At 38.0% G+C, this 12,938-nt stretch overlaps 1 protein-coding gene across 13 annotated transcripts in view; it reads right to left on the bottom strand.

Annotated features, from left to right (window-relative positions):
- The window catches only part of MAP2 (microtubule associated protein 2), a 306,355-nt gene extending 295,345 nt beyond the window's left edge, over positions 1 to 11,010 (bottom strand). For 9 of the 13 annotated variants that reach the window (XM_021074995.1, XM_021075000.1, XM_021075014.1 and 6 more), the window contains exon 1: positions 10,756 to 10,993. The gene's annotated coding sequence lies outside the window, so the exon portion shown is untranslated. Of the gene's footprint in view, positions 1 to 10,755 lie in introns of all 13 variants that reach the window. The other 4 variants (XM_021075011.1, XM_021075013.1, XM_021075002.1 and 1 more) reach the window with 3 other exon arrangements.

The raw sequence follows: 12,938 nt of genomic DNA, 5'->3' as shown, positions 1-12,938 counted from the left end.
AAATCAATCACCTTTTTTAAAGCCTTTTATCAACTCTTCGAACTAACAGTTTATATTTGATATCTACTGACATCTCAATATTAAAAGGCCTATATTTAAATAAAATTCCAAAAACACTAATTAGAGTTTAATATAATAATAAGAATTATTTGTTGGTTTGTCACTCATATTTTTAATAATTGAGTCTTTGCAAGTCTGGGAGATAGATATATCACTCTACCTAAAGGTTTCACATTAAAGCAATTTACATCATACAGTTAATCCTAAAAACAAAACAAAATGGAAGTCAAGGAAAGAAAATACTGTTGAAGAAAAATCAACAGTATTTCAATTCTCCACTGTAAAATAAAATACTATTTTTCTCCAAATTATGTGACATTTTGAAAATGCCCTGCAAATAACATTACATAAAGGAATAAAAAAATAATAGTTTTTCAACTGAGGAAGTGCCTAGGAATTATGAATTATGCCAAAAGTATAATCAGTCAAATGTCTGGCAAATTTTATTTAAAGCTAAATTTACAGAGCATTATATTAGGTCTACAGATATCTAAAAGGTGCTTTAGATATTTTAGGATAAGCAATGCATACATGAACAGGTACACTAATCATTAACCTCAAACTTGATCCAAGATCATCATGAGATTGGATAAGTTCACTTACTAAACTCTCAGGATATTTAGGCCATTGCCTATAAGAAGCAAAATATGTATAACTCTGTTATTTAGTTTATTTATAAATTTCAGGAACATGTTGCTGCTACTTGGTACCTGGTCTTGTACAAAACTAAAGCTGCTAAGGGGAAATAAACAAAGAATACATTTATATTGAAACTAAAATCATTATTGTGACTACTTTTCTCAAACATGGATTTTCTCTTTAGATTAAAAATAAAAACGTAGTTTCAAGTACAAAAAGGCTACAAGGGGTTAAGATTATTTAGACATATAACTTTCCAATATATCAAGAAAATGACACAATTTGGGTTACCTATGAGTAGAGCATTGGGTCAGATCAACAAGTCTAATCTTATTTCCACCATTGATTTCTAATTTTCTAAATGATTTCTCTCGTGATTTAACACATTGGTGAATAAGACAGAGATATATCTGCAGGGATTTAGGAGATATAATTAATCTTTGAAAGTTTTTATGAGATTCTCAAAAAAAAAAAAAAATCTTGCTTCTGCTACCTTAAAGAATAGAATGAACTGCAAGTTAAAAGTTAAAGCCTTTGTCTTGGTCCAGGGGACCAATGTGGCTTGTTGCCTGCCTTCTGCTGATTTCTTGTTCCTCTACTCTCTACCATATTCATTAGACTTCAGTGGCCTTGGTCTTCTATTATTAGTTTCTCACATAAGCCAGGCTTCTTCCTGATTTCAGGCTATTACTTTTTCTGTTCTCTCTGCTTGAAAACCCTTCCCCTGACAGTCACATGCCTGGCTCTTCTCATTACTCATGTCTCCAAGGGATGCCTAGTCCATTCCTGACAAGGCTTTTGGGATGGATGTTATTATTTGATCTTTCTTACAGAATTTTTTGTATCTGAAATGCCCATTCATTTCTTGATTTACTTGTTAATTTCTGTATCCTACTACTAGAATATAAGCTCCATGAGGGCAGGAATTTGTATGGTTTATCCCAATATCCTACACATTCAGAAAAGTCCCTGTGTGTATTAAGGACCCAATAACCATTTGTTGAGTAAATAAAGGATTGATTTATGGACCATGATATTAGAAATACTTAGAGCTGGCTAGCCTGATATTTAAGTGGAAGAAAAACAGAGTATCTATTTGCCCTGCAATGTTCAGGATTAAAACATTAAACTTTATATTTTGTGACCAGAGTTCCTGTCATGATGCAGTGGAAATGAATTCAACTAGTAACTAAGAGGATGTGGGTTTGATCCCTGGCCTTGCTCAGTGGGTGAAGGATCCAGCACAGCCATAAGCTGCAGTGTAGGTCGCAAATGTGGCTTGGATCCCTGTGAACCGAAAGCTTCAATTTGACCCCTAGCCTGGGAACTTCCACATACTGCATGTGCGGCCCTAAAAAGAAAAAAAAAAAAATTCTGACCATGAATTTCATGCTTTTATAAATTTTCTTATTTAAAAATAAAAAATTCTGCAGGATAAAAATCATGTTTTTCTTATACATCTTTTTGTTTCAGCAACATAGATTAATTTTAGGGGACAGACAAGAATATCTGTGTAAGATTTGTTACATTTCAGAGCACAGTTTAAGAAAAACAATAAGGTATAATTTTGTAAGTACGAGGACTAATAATATCCCTATTGCACACACTAACTTTGCATAAGCAGTTTCACACTTATGTAGTATCTGTTAAGTGACATGTGCATATTATTCATAACACAAAACTTAAATGTTTTTAAAAATGAATTCTTCTCAAAATCATTTACTAAAAGATGTTATTTTAATTCTTTACAGATCATTCATATTTTCAGAATATCAAATTCCATAAACCACATCAAAGAAGAAGAGCACAGAATTTCTCATAAGATTTGCCTTCATAGGAATAGATTCTTGATGTGCAATTAGGATGGTTTTGTTGCTGTATTTATGGCTCAAAATAAAGATAACTTTAGGGGAAGACAATATGTACAGCCCATTCTTTCACAAACGTGCATGGAAAGTATTTTAAGGAATTCTGATCCATCTCCTCAGTGAAAAAAGAAAGTCCCTCTAATTCTAGAGATTAAACATGTTCATCCAGAGAATTAGGACACACTATATAACATTTTTTAATGGAAGACGACATTAGAATTCCTTCACTCCCTAGATAGTGGTATAGTTTCAGTTCTCAATAACTGGGTGTATGTTTCGCTTTAAATATTTAAGCATGATTTCTACTTAATTTCTTTCCTCCAAGATGCCCTCTTTGTCATTCAAATATCTGTCAACTTTATGACTGTAATGCCTAAGCAGCTTGGGTACAGGTGAAGCTCTACTGAACACAGTAACCATGGAAACACCTAATTCTTACTTAATTTGCTTCTCCTTGGATGAAGACAAAAAGAAAGAAAGAAAACGAGGAACAGAGCACTGAAGGAAGAGAAACAAAAAGAATTCCAAGAGTAGAAAAGTAAGAGGGAAAACAGGCACAGACACAGAGGTCCACAGCCCTTCTAGCTCACTTCCTTTAAACTAAAAATGTTAAAGCTGAGGAGATGCAAGAGGAAAGCTATTTTTGAGAAATTTCCTAGTGCTATAGGTCAGAAAAAAATTTCAACCTGGTTATTTTTGTTGGAGTCTCCCTGTATGTAGACCCAAATTTAAACATAAACTCAGTCAATCTGGAGGCATTAGTATGGACAATTCACATTCAGAAAAAAACTCCTTGGCTTTTCAAGTACCTTGAGTCCAGGCACACATCCCCAGAGAGTTTAAACTTCTGTCCTAAGAGATCCAAACCACAGGAGTGGCCCTGGAGCCTTGTCAACGTTTCCTGGACCAGGTTTAGTTTCACCACTTTCAGTAGTGGAGCTGGCATGGAGCTGGTTGGAATGGCCTTAGAATTCTGAGTCCCTCCCTCTTTTATAGTCATGTGAAAGTCACAGTTGAGTCACAAAGTAGGGCAGGTATGACTGTCACCCCACCCATATGTCAGGGAACAGAAATATAACCAGAATTGGAAGCAGACAGTCAGAGCGGGATGGTTCTTCACTGGCATCCCTTACCAAGAGCTAAGTCTTAAACCTGATTCCACTACGTAGAATCCCAGAGAAGTCCCTTAGCCACTCCCCATCCCAGGAATGATGTACTTCTATGTACATCGGAGGTTCATAACATTTGCTCTTAACAGTCCCTCCTCCTCTTCAAACATCATCTAACTCAAATATAATTAGCAAGTCTTAAGAGAAAATGTCCCTTCCATCATGGGACAGAGGCACAGAAGAATACATTTTATGGTTCTGGATGTATAATCACATAATACTTCTAAGCTACTAATTAATAAGGTTATAAAAAGCTACTCTGTTATATAGACTATAAACATATTAAGTAAAAGGAAAACAATATTAAAAATCAGTTTACTCATTTTCTCTACCAGTTTTTTAATAGAAAACTTTGGATTCTTATCACAAAACCTGATGGTCAGTCTTTGGGAAGGGGCTGAAATAGGGCGGTGAGACTATCCAGGATTGTACAAAGTTGTTATAACCTACAGTTTTGATACAGTCCACCCTCATTTAATGTAGTCCTATTCAAGGTAAAACAAAACAAAATCAAAAATCATGGAAATAATAACTGAGCCTGAAGGTGAGAAGAACTTAAAAAAACAACGCACAAAATCTCAAATTCACCAAAAACCACTTAATAGTCTATAATATTTTTCACCATGTAATAAATGAATGAGGCAAATTTTAGAAATGCAATGGCCAAACCATTTTAATAAACACTAGATCATACTCACTTGGTTATTTATAAGAGACAGCTTCCATTAGAATGCTTAGTGCTTAATGCTTTCATTGTAACAAACTTTCTAAAGTTCCATCACTCCTGGCTTCTGCTGTTTAAATGAAGATAAAGCACATTTTCCATGCAAAAGCAGTGCCACTTGCACTTCTCTTCTTCTATTTTTTTAAATGGCTGTACCTGAACCATATGAAAGTTCCCCAGTCAAGGACTGGATCTGAGCTGCAGCTGCAGCAATGCCGGATTTTTAACCCACTGCCCTGGGCTGGGGATCAAATCTGTGCCTTTGCAGTCACCTGAGCTGCTGCAGTTGGATTCTTAACCCACTGCACCACAGTGGGAACCACCTGCATTTCTTTCTTTCTTTCTTTCCTTCCTTCCTTTTCTTTTCACCTGCACTTCTTAAAAGACAAATTTAAGTGACTAGGATTTCAATTTAGCACATTTGGTCAACATGGAGAGGTTCTGGTTTGAGCACAAGATTTAGCTTTATCATTTGCCTTCAATTATAGACAATGGAATTTGGACTCTCTCCCTCCAAACAGAAAAATAGAGTAATTGTTTGAAATTTGTCTAATTCGACAAGTGATGGAATACTTCATTAATAAATAATTGTTATTGTTTTTCCTTTAAAACTGTATTTAATATCAATGTTCTCATAGGAACATCAAAGTATAATTTTAAATTTTCCATGAATCAATTGATTATATAACAGTTTATCTCAACTATGTAAAATGGCACATATAGATAGAAGGCTAACTCTGTGATTATTACACACACACACACACATACAATCATACACACAAATATCACCATGCTAGCCCTTTGTGAAACATAAGGACGTCAAATCTGTTAGACTAATAATTTGTTACAGGTATTATGACTTCATATTCTTGCCTACTAAACAAAGAAATTATATGCTACAGACTGAAGATTTTTGCTCAAACAATAAGTATGTGCAGTAAATTACAGAATCAGATCTTTTCCCAGCTATACTAGATGACATTACCATAAAAAGAATGAATAGCTGTATGCATTGTTCAAGGCTAGAGGGTATAAAAGTGAAGATCAAAGAAAGGGACAAGATACGGATGGAGCCCTGAAAAGGAGGAGAAGGTAGCATAAAACTGAGTGTTAAATGAGAAATAGAGATATAATGGAAAAATAAACTGCAATATTAGCAGGCTAAATTTGCATTTCCTAATGATCAGTGATTTTTTTCTGCCAACACAAATTGAAAGGAAGGGGCAAAGGAAGGAAAGGTGGTAGAAGAAAAGAAAACAAGAGAAAAGTCAAGCTGTGTGATCTTAGAAATTAAATTACTTTCTCTAAAAGGCCTATTAACATAACAAAACCCCAAAAGAACAGAATTGTCCCCTCTGGTGTATATTAATGGAAATCAAATTGTTTAAAAATTTCCCCTGAATCCACAACATAAATTTAACGATCGACTGAAAAAGGAAATCCTGAGCTCTTTGTCTTAATTTCCACAGAATTTCACAAAAATGCATAAGTAAAAAGTATCACAATTAAAATACTACCACTCAAAGTTTATCTCTCTTGAACAGGAAAGATTGTTTAAAGATGAATTTGGTGTTTCTCATAAAAAGTCAACTAATTGTGTTCATATTGTTATAAAATTTTTAATTCATGATAGAATTGCTTCCAATAAGCACTTTTTATAATTTTTTCAAGGAAACACTGACAGCCTTAGCACAAAGCGATAACAGGGGAGAGATTTGAACAAAATATGTTGACGTAGGAAAAAAAAACATATTTCTTCCCTCTTCACCCACTTAGATCATGGGTTTACTCTATCCTAACAAGACCACAGCTGAGAAATTCCTCATTTCCCTCTACCTCCACCTACTCACCCAAACTTTCTCACAGACCCTCTCCTTTATTTTGTCTCTTCTTGTTCCCCTTCTTACTTTGTAGTTCTTCATCTGCTTTAGTGCCTGGGATCAATTCCTGCGATGGATAATTTCTTGAGAACATCAAAAGTTGTTTCTCAGAATATCTGAATTGAAGTTTGTTTGTTTTGCTTTTTTAGGGCCACACCTGTGGTATATGGAAGTTCCTAGGCTAGGGGTCAAATCAGAGCTACAGCTGCTGGCCTACACCACACCTACAGCAATGGGGGATCCAATCCATGTCTGTGACCTATACCACAGCTCATGGCAATGTCAGATCCTTAACCCACTGAGCGAGGCCACAGATGGAACCTGCATCCTCCTGGATACTAGTTGGGTTCATAATGCGCTGAGCCACAAGAGAAACTCCTGAAGTGAAATTTTTATGTGCTGTCCTGCATTTAATGATCTGACCTTCTACAGCTAATTCAGCTGACTGGCTGAAGCATTTGAGAGACTTAGTACTTCCATTATGTATGTATATGTACACATATACTCAAAGATAGTTATATAATTCCCTAGTTATATAATTCCCTACACACACACACACACACACACACACACACACACACACACATACAAACATTTATATAATTATATATAGATAATACAAATACGGAAAAAAAGGATAGGTACACAGGGTATGTATTTGGATATTTACATAACTGATACATAAAAGCTTGTCTTTGAGGTGCTGGGATATTACCTCCCCAACCAAGTGCAGTCCCTAGTACTGACGTGTCATATCTGCACTATAAAAGCTTCTCATTTGAATGTTACTTATTAGTTATTCCCATTACAAAGGAAACAAATCTCTCTAACTTGATTTGTAAATTTCTTGAAGCCAAGAAGCCTTATTTTTGTATCTTTCTATCTAGTCCCCAGTGTGATATTTGGCATCCAGTAGAAACTTACTGGATATATAATAAAATAAATATACAGGAATAAATGCTCTCCTGAATGAAAAGTAAAGGTGAAATTTTGTACTGAGAGCAATGGTATTGAAGGCACATTGCCTAGAGAAGACTAACATTCAAATATGAGATTAAAAGGAATGATGGGAAGGGAGAGGAAAAATCCAGGTGAAATAATCAAAATACTGCCCACACATAAGATGGTCTGGATTGAGCAGATCATGGCAATGGCAATAGGAAAGGCAGAGAGAGAATTAAAGTAGAAAAAGAATTAACATATCTAAGAGAATCAGATATGACTCAAAGAGCTTATTAGCCTCTTTAACTAAATCAGAGACAAAAGGGTTTATGACTGTTCAGAATATTATCTTTGTATAACATTTACTAATGCATTACTAATAACTTACCTAAATGACTACTGTTAACATTAAGGGATATGGTATTGACCTGGAGATGGTGGTATCACTGTACCATAACTATAACTGTTATTTCAGATTCTTTACCTTAATCTGTCAAGAAGAATTGTTGAAAGGAATTCATTAATCAAAGTGATCAACTTGAATACTAAAATCCCCAAGTTGGTTTCATATAGTGGTTTCATGGAGGCATCAATGAATATTTTAAGGATGCACAAATTGTCATGTATACATCTAAGCAAATGTTGAAACTATTTCATTTTAAAGTCCAACTGTGCAACTGTATTGCTCAAAAGCATAGCAGTCCAGGCTGTCATCTAGTTGCTAGTAAAATTTAACAACAAAAATGTATGTCATAAGAAAATATGCAAAAAAGGCCAATAAGCCTTCTTCTTTCTTCTCCTTCCTGATGTTTAGAAAATCTGAAAATTGATTTAAGCCAAAGGGGTAAAGAAATGAAATGATTCCTTTGAGTTTAGAGGATTCTGTGCCAAGTTTCATTTCTGGCTGTATATTTATGACCAAGTTCAAGATCCCTGAAGAGAAATACATAAAAGAGAAAACATTCCTTTAACCTCAGCAGAGCAACATTATTAGAGGAAGGGCTTCTGCCTTGAGATGGGTGTGCTCCTGGTGTTTGGTTTCCACTGAGAGGATGCCTGCTCTCTCAATGAATCTGAAGTAGCTACGATGATGAGGTAATGGCTGTGCCAGTTTCACTGGGTCATGCTCTCTCAGCACATTCTTTCTTCTTCTCCTCCCTGAGAAGGTGCTGTAAACAAGTCATCCTGGGAGATTTGCTACAGAGAATTAACAAATCCTAAATTTGAAATTCTTGAGACCTCTGGCTCTTCATTTGATAGACATAACCAGAAACTTAAAGCATCACAGACAGAGTCACAAAGAAACAGGTTATATGATAAGGAGCGGGCGGGGGGGGGGTGTCAAGAGAGGCGAGAAAGAAAATGGAAATTAATGTATTAAAAAAAAATCTTTTTCAAAAAAGGAGCTCAATTTTTAAATTGCTTAGATCTCCAGGTATATGTTAGGCAATTTTCTGTCTATTGGTAAAATAAAAACAAGCAAAAAAAAAAACTTTTGGAAATTAAATAATACTATATTGTGAAATACTAAAAATTAAGATTAAATAAACCATAGGCATAAAAACAGCATGTAGTGCAGATCCTAAAGGCACAATAGCTCTGATAATATGCAAATTGTGAATCCAGATGTAAACCTCTGTTAATCAGATAAAATGAATCAATGTTAAGATATATACACACACACACAAATATAATACTCCTTACTGAAAGACAAAAATGCCTTTAATCTTTTCTTGAGGGGGGAAATGCTTTTGCACATGAAGAGGGAATGACTGAAACATCCACAATTGTTTATAAATTCACAAAGGTTTCCAGAAAAACATATAGATACCAATTGCCCAGTTAAATGGGTGTTTTGTGTCACATTCAAAAGAAAGGCTATAATCTTCCTCTTGGGCATTCTAAAGAGCTTTTATTTATTTAATCTACTTTCATTGCCAAAAAAATTATAATTGCCCACAGTGAAATGACAGGGTTACAGAGCTATGCTTTATACTGGGCTGGTACCTGCAGCTCAAGCATGGGACATTTTGCATAATGTGGCTCACATAAAAGGCTTTGTTCTCCATCGCCTCACTGCGGCTGCAAACCCCAATTTCAGTTTTCAATCATTTCTTCTCCCAGACCAGAAAGATCATTTTTAAATAAATTTTAACATTTAAGTTACTACCTTACGGATATCCATTAATCCCTTTGTCTCACACCCAAAAATTAAATACCACCCACCAACATATGTTTGTTTGCTTTGCACTATAGATTTCATTCACACCATAACCCAAATCTTCAAGGATAAATATTTAAACATTAGTCTTCTAAGAATCCACTGCAATATTAGGAATACAGTGTGTTATATATGTGAACGGGTTTTTGTGTGTGTGTGTGTGTGTGTGTAGTGTGTACCACCATACTCCTGTGTACGCTCGCCTTTAAACAAAAACCCTTCACACTGAGTCAGTTTTAAAGAGCATTATGCTAAGGGCTTACAGCTGATGGTTCACAGCAACTTACAAATGGGCTTGTTAATGAAAGCTTTTTTATTTTCTGACAAAATCCCAAAGCCCTGATGCCAGGCAGTATAACATCAACTTCCAGTTTTCAAGGATGTTTTTTTTCTGACCCTATCCGTTTTATTACCCCCTCCCCCCTACACACACCCAAACACACACATCCTCACTCCTTGCTCCTCTCACATACTCTTACTTTAAATTTCCACCCTTAAACAAAAGACGAGGTTGGGTAGGGAAGGCACCCAGCACTACAGCCCCCCAAACGCCTTTTAGGAAGAAAAAGAAGAGAAGAGATGAACTGTAGATGCTGCTCTCCACACCAATCGGTTAAAAAGGACTATGTGGACGCTTCAGCTAATCCACACTCATTTGTTTTCTAGTGTTCCGCCCTCTGACGTTAATTCTTCATTTTCCTAAAACTATAAATATTCATCAATCTTGTTCTTCCAGCTGTTTCTGGAAGGATTACAGGGAAAATGATTTCAAATTGACAAGGCTTCCCTAACTTGCTCGCTCGTCAGTTCTCTGCAGTTAATGGACAAAAAAAAAAATCCTCTACCTCCAAATCCTGTCCCTATTATGTTCGCATAATTCACCCCCTGTCTTTTCTCAGCTCAGGTAAAATTAGCTCTCAAGACAGGTATCCTAACCCGACGTAAGTTTACGGGCGTTTCAAAGTGGTACTTACCAAGGTCACACACCCTTTAACAAATCTAGAACCCAGGTAGCAGCCCTGGTCCCCCGCTGCGTAGTAGTGACACCTAAAGAGGCCGGGCCTGAAGCTTCCGCCAGGTAGGAGACTGGGCAGCTCGGTCAACCTGTGCCTGCTTCCAAGACAGAGGACGAGACAAACCTCTCTCCATTTCACTCTTTTCCTGGGCTCCTTCTCCTCCCTCTACACAGTGGGCGAGAGAGAAGGAGAAACACCCTGTAGAACCAGAGGTGAGGTGGTGACTGTTCTCTTACCTGGGCGCAGAAACTGGATGCACCCGCGGTCGCCGCTGCCACTACTCAGGGACCCGAGGACCTAACGTCCTCTAGAGAAGAAGCAAAAGGGGAGACGGGGCAAGGGAAGAAGGAGAAAAGGAAGGAGAAAAAAAAAAAAAAAGAAAGAAACGGAAGGGAAGAAAAGAAAGAGGAGGATGCTGCTGCTGCTGCTGTCGCCGCGGCCGCCGAGAGCCCGCGCAGCCGGAGCGCCCGGCCCAGTCTGAGCGCCGCCCCGGCCGCTGGCTCCCCGCGCGGCCGCCCCGCCCCCAGCAGGCCCCGCCTCCTGCCCCCCGCAAGCCCCGCCCGACTTGGCAGCCCGGTGGGTCGCGGGGGCGGGGCTGGCGCGGGCAAAGCCGCAGCGTCCCGGAGGCGAGCACTGCCACCCCGCCTCCTGCCGCAGCCAGCCCGCCGCCCCGCGGGGACAGCGAGGGTAGCAGCTTCGGAGTGCCGGCTAAGCCAGGGCCACTTTGGGTCTGGGACTGTGAGACTCTTTCTAGAAGAATCCTCCTCCATCACCGCTACCAGAAGCAAAGTGAGATCAGCGCCGTCGGGACAGAGGGACTCAGCCGACTTCTTATCTGACGTTTTTGGTGAACTCAGAGGCGCTTCAGCTTTAGTCTCTCAGGAAGGAGTACCCCATAGACGCCTCTCCTTTCCCAGCTCTATCGCTGTGAGGGTGAGGTTCCTTGGAGAGGGCTCTCTGGTCTTGCCTCCACAAACCTTAGGACGTTCACGTCCATAAAAGACGGAGGAAAATTGAGGGGAGCATGAAAACAGAGAACTACTCTTGTGGGTACTAAAGGAACAATGGTTGTGGATTTAGAGAATTCTAGACTCTTCTGCGTCACTAATAAGATTCCGTCATTCATTTATTCATTCAACAAATGTGTATTGAAATCTATTATGTGTCAGGCACTGTTCTAGGCACTGTGGCAACATCTTAGAACACCCCCACCCCTACCACCAAAGAGGGGAAAAAAATCCTGCTTTCGTGGGCATTGCATTCTAGATAGCTAGATATATGATCCAGAGTCAATTCATTTAATCTAAATCACCTGCAGGAATGTGTTAAAAGTATCAGCTCTACCCCTCTGGTATGTTTAATACGAAGATATAATTAGATAATGAGTAAGAAGAGCCTGTGGAGAATATGAAGAATGATACAGAAGTAATGAATTAACAAGGAAAACTTCAACCTTGAAACCTGACCATTTAAAAGAATCACATCTTAAATTCTCTTGAAAGAGATGTGACCAATTGAGAAAACATGAATCTTTACCATGGAATCTTTATTATCAGAGAACAGCACTTCATTGTAAGTAGAAGAGGTAAGTGCAACTCAGAATTACTTCAAGCTTCTATATGGAGTACTAACGAGGTGTTTTTAAGTTTTGCCAAGGTAGTGAGGTATGGTCTGTGCAGTTTCAATAGTAGTTACAACTTGGTTTTGTCACTGATATTAGCCATGGAATCATAAAGCCATAGAACACTAGAGTTGATATCTAGAGTTGGTCCAGTTCCCTTATTAATTTTCAGTTGGGAAAAGAGCCCTAATGGGAGGCTGTTAAGACTAGAAACCGTAACAGAGCAAAATCTGAAACCTTGGCCTCCAAAATCACACCCCATGCCCTGTGTGTTGTTTCCCTCTGCCCACCTTCATCCCATGACCCAGTGCTCACCATAAGATTAGAAATAACAGGGCAAAGCAGGCAACAGGGAGGTTGGAGCAGTTAGGACTCCTCTTCAAAAAGTGGCCTGACTGAAAAAAAGGTCTTAGGGGACTATACAATGATAAATAGTATATGGGTAGAAGGAAAGACTAAGAATCCTGCTAGAATGTTAGCAGTTGACATTTATGACCTGGCACACAGCTGCAGATGCTCACTGAGAGTATATCTTTAATCCTGCACAGTCCTATTATTGTCTCTCAGTTACTATTAGTTCTGTGATGTTTGACACAAGAATAACATTCCAAGTAGGTAGTGCTCCGTCTGCCTTCCTTCATTTCAGGTAGATTCCCCTGGCTGTGTATCAACTCTTGAGTCTAAAGTAATAAGATATTTTGTTCAAGCCTTAAACCCAATCCTGTCCAGCCGCATTGTCTGCAAACTAAAACTCAAGCTAGAGTTCTCATTACTCCAGCTTTACAATTAGTCTTGAAG

Source organism: Sus scrofa, chromosome 15 (assembly GCF_000003025.6).
Source record: "Sus scrofa isolate TJ Tabasco breed Duroc chromosome 15, Sscrofa11.1, whole genome shotgun sequence".
In the NCBI taxonomy this organism is placed as follows: Eukaryota; Metazoa; Chordata; class Mammalia; order Artiodactyla; family Suidae; genus Sus; species Sus scrofa.
This window is presented reverse-complemented; position numbering and strand designations above follow the sequence as displayed.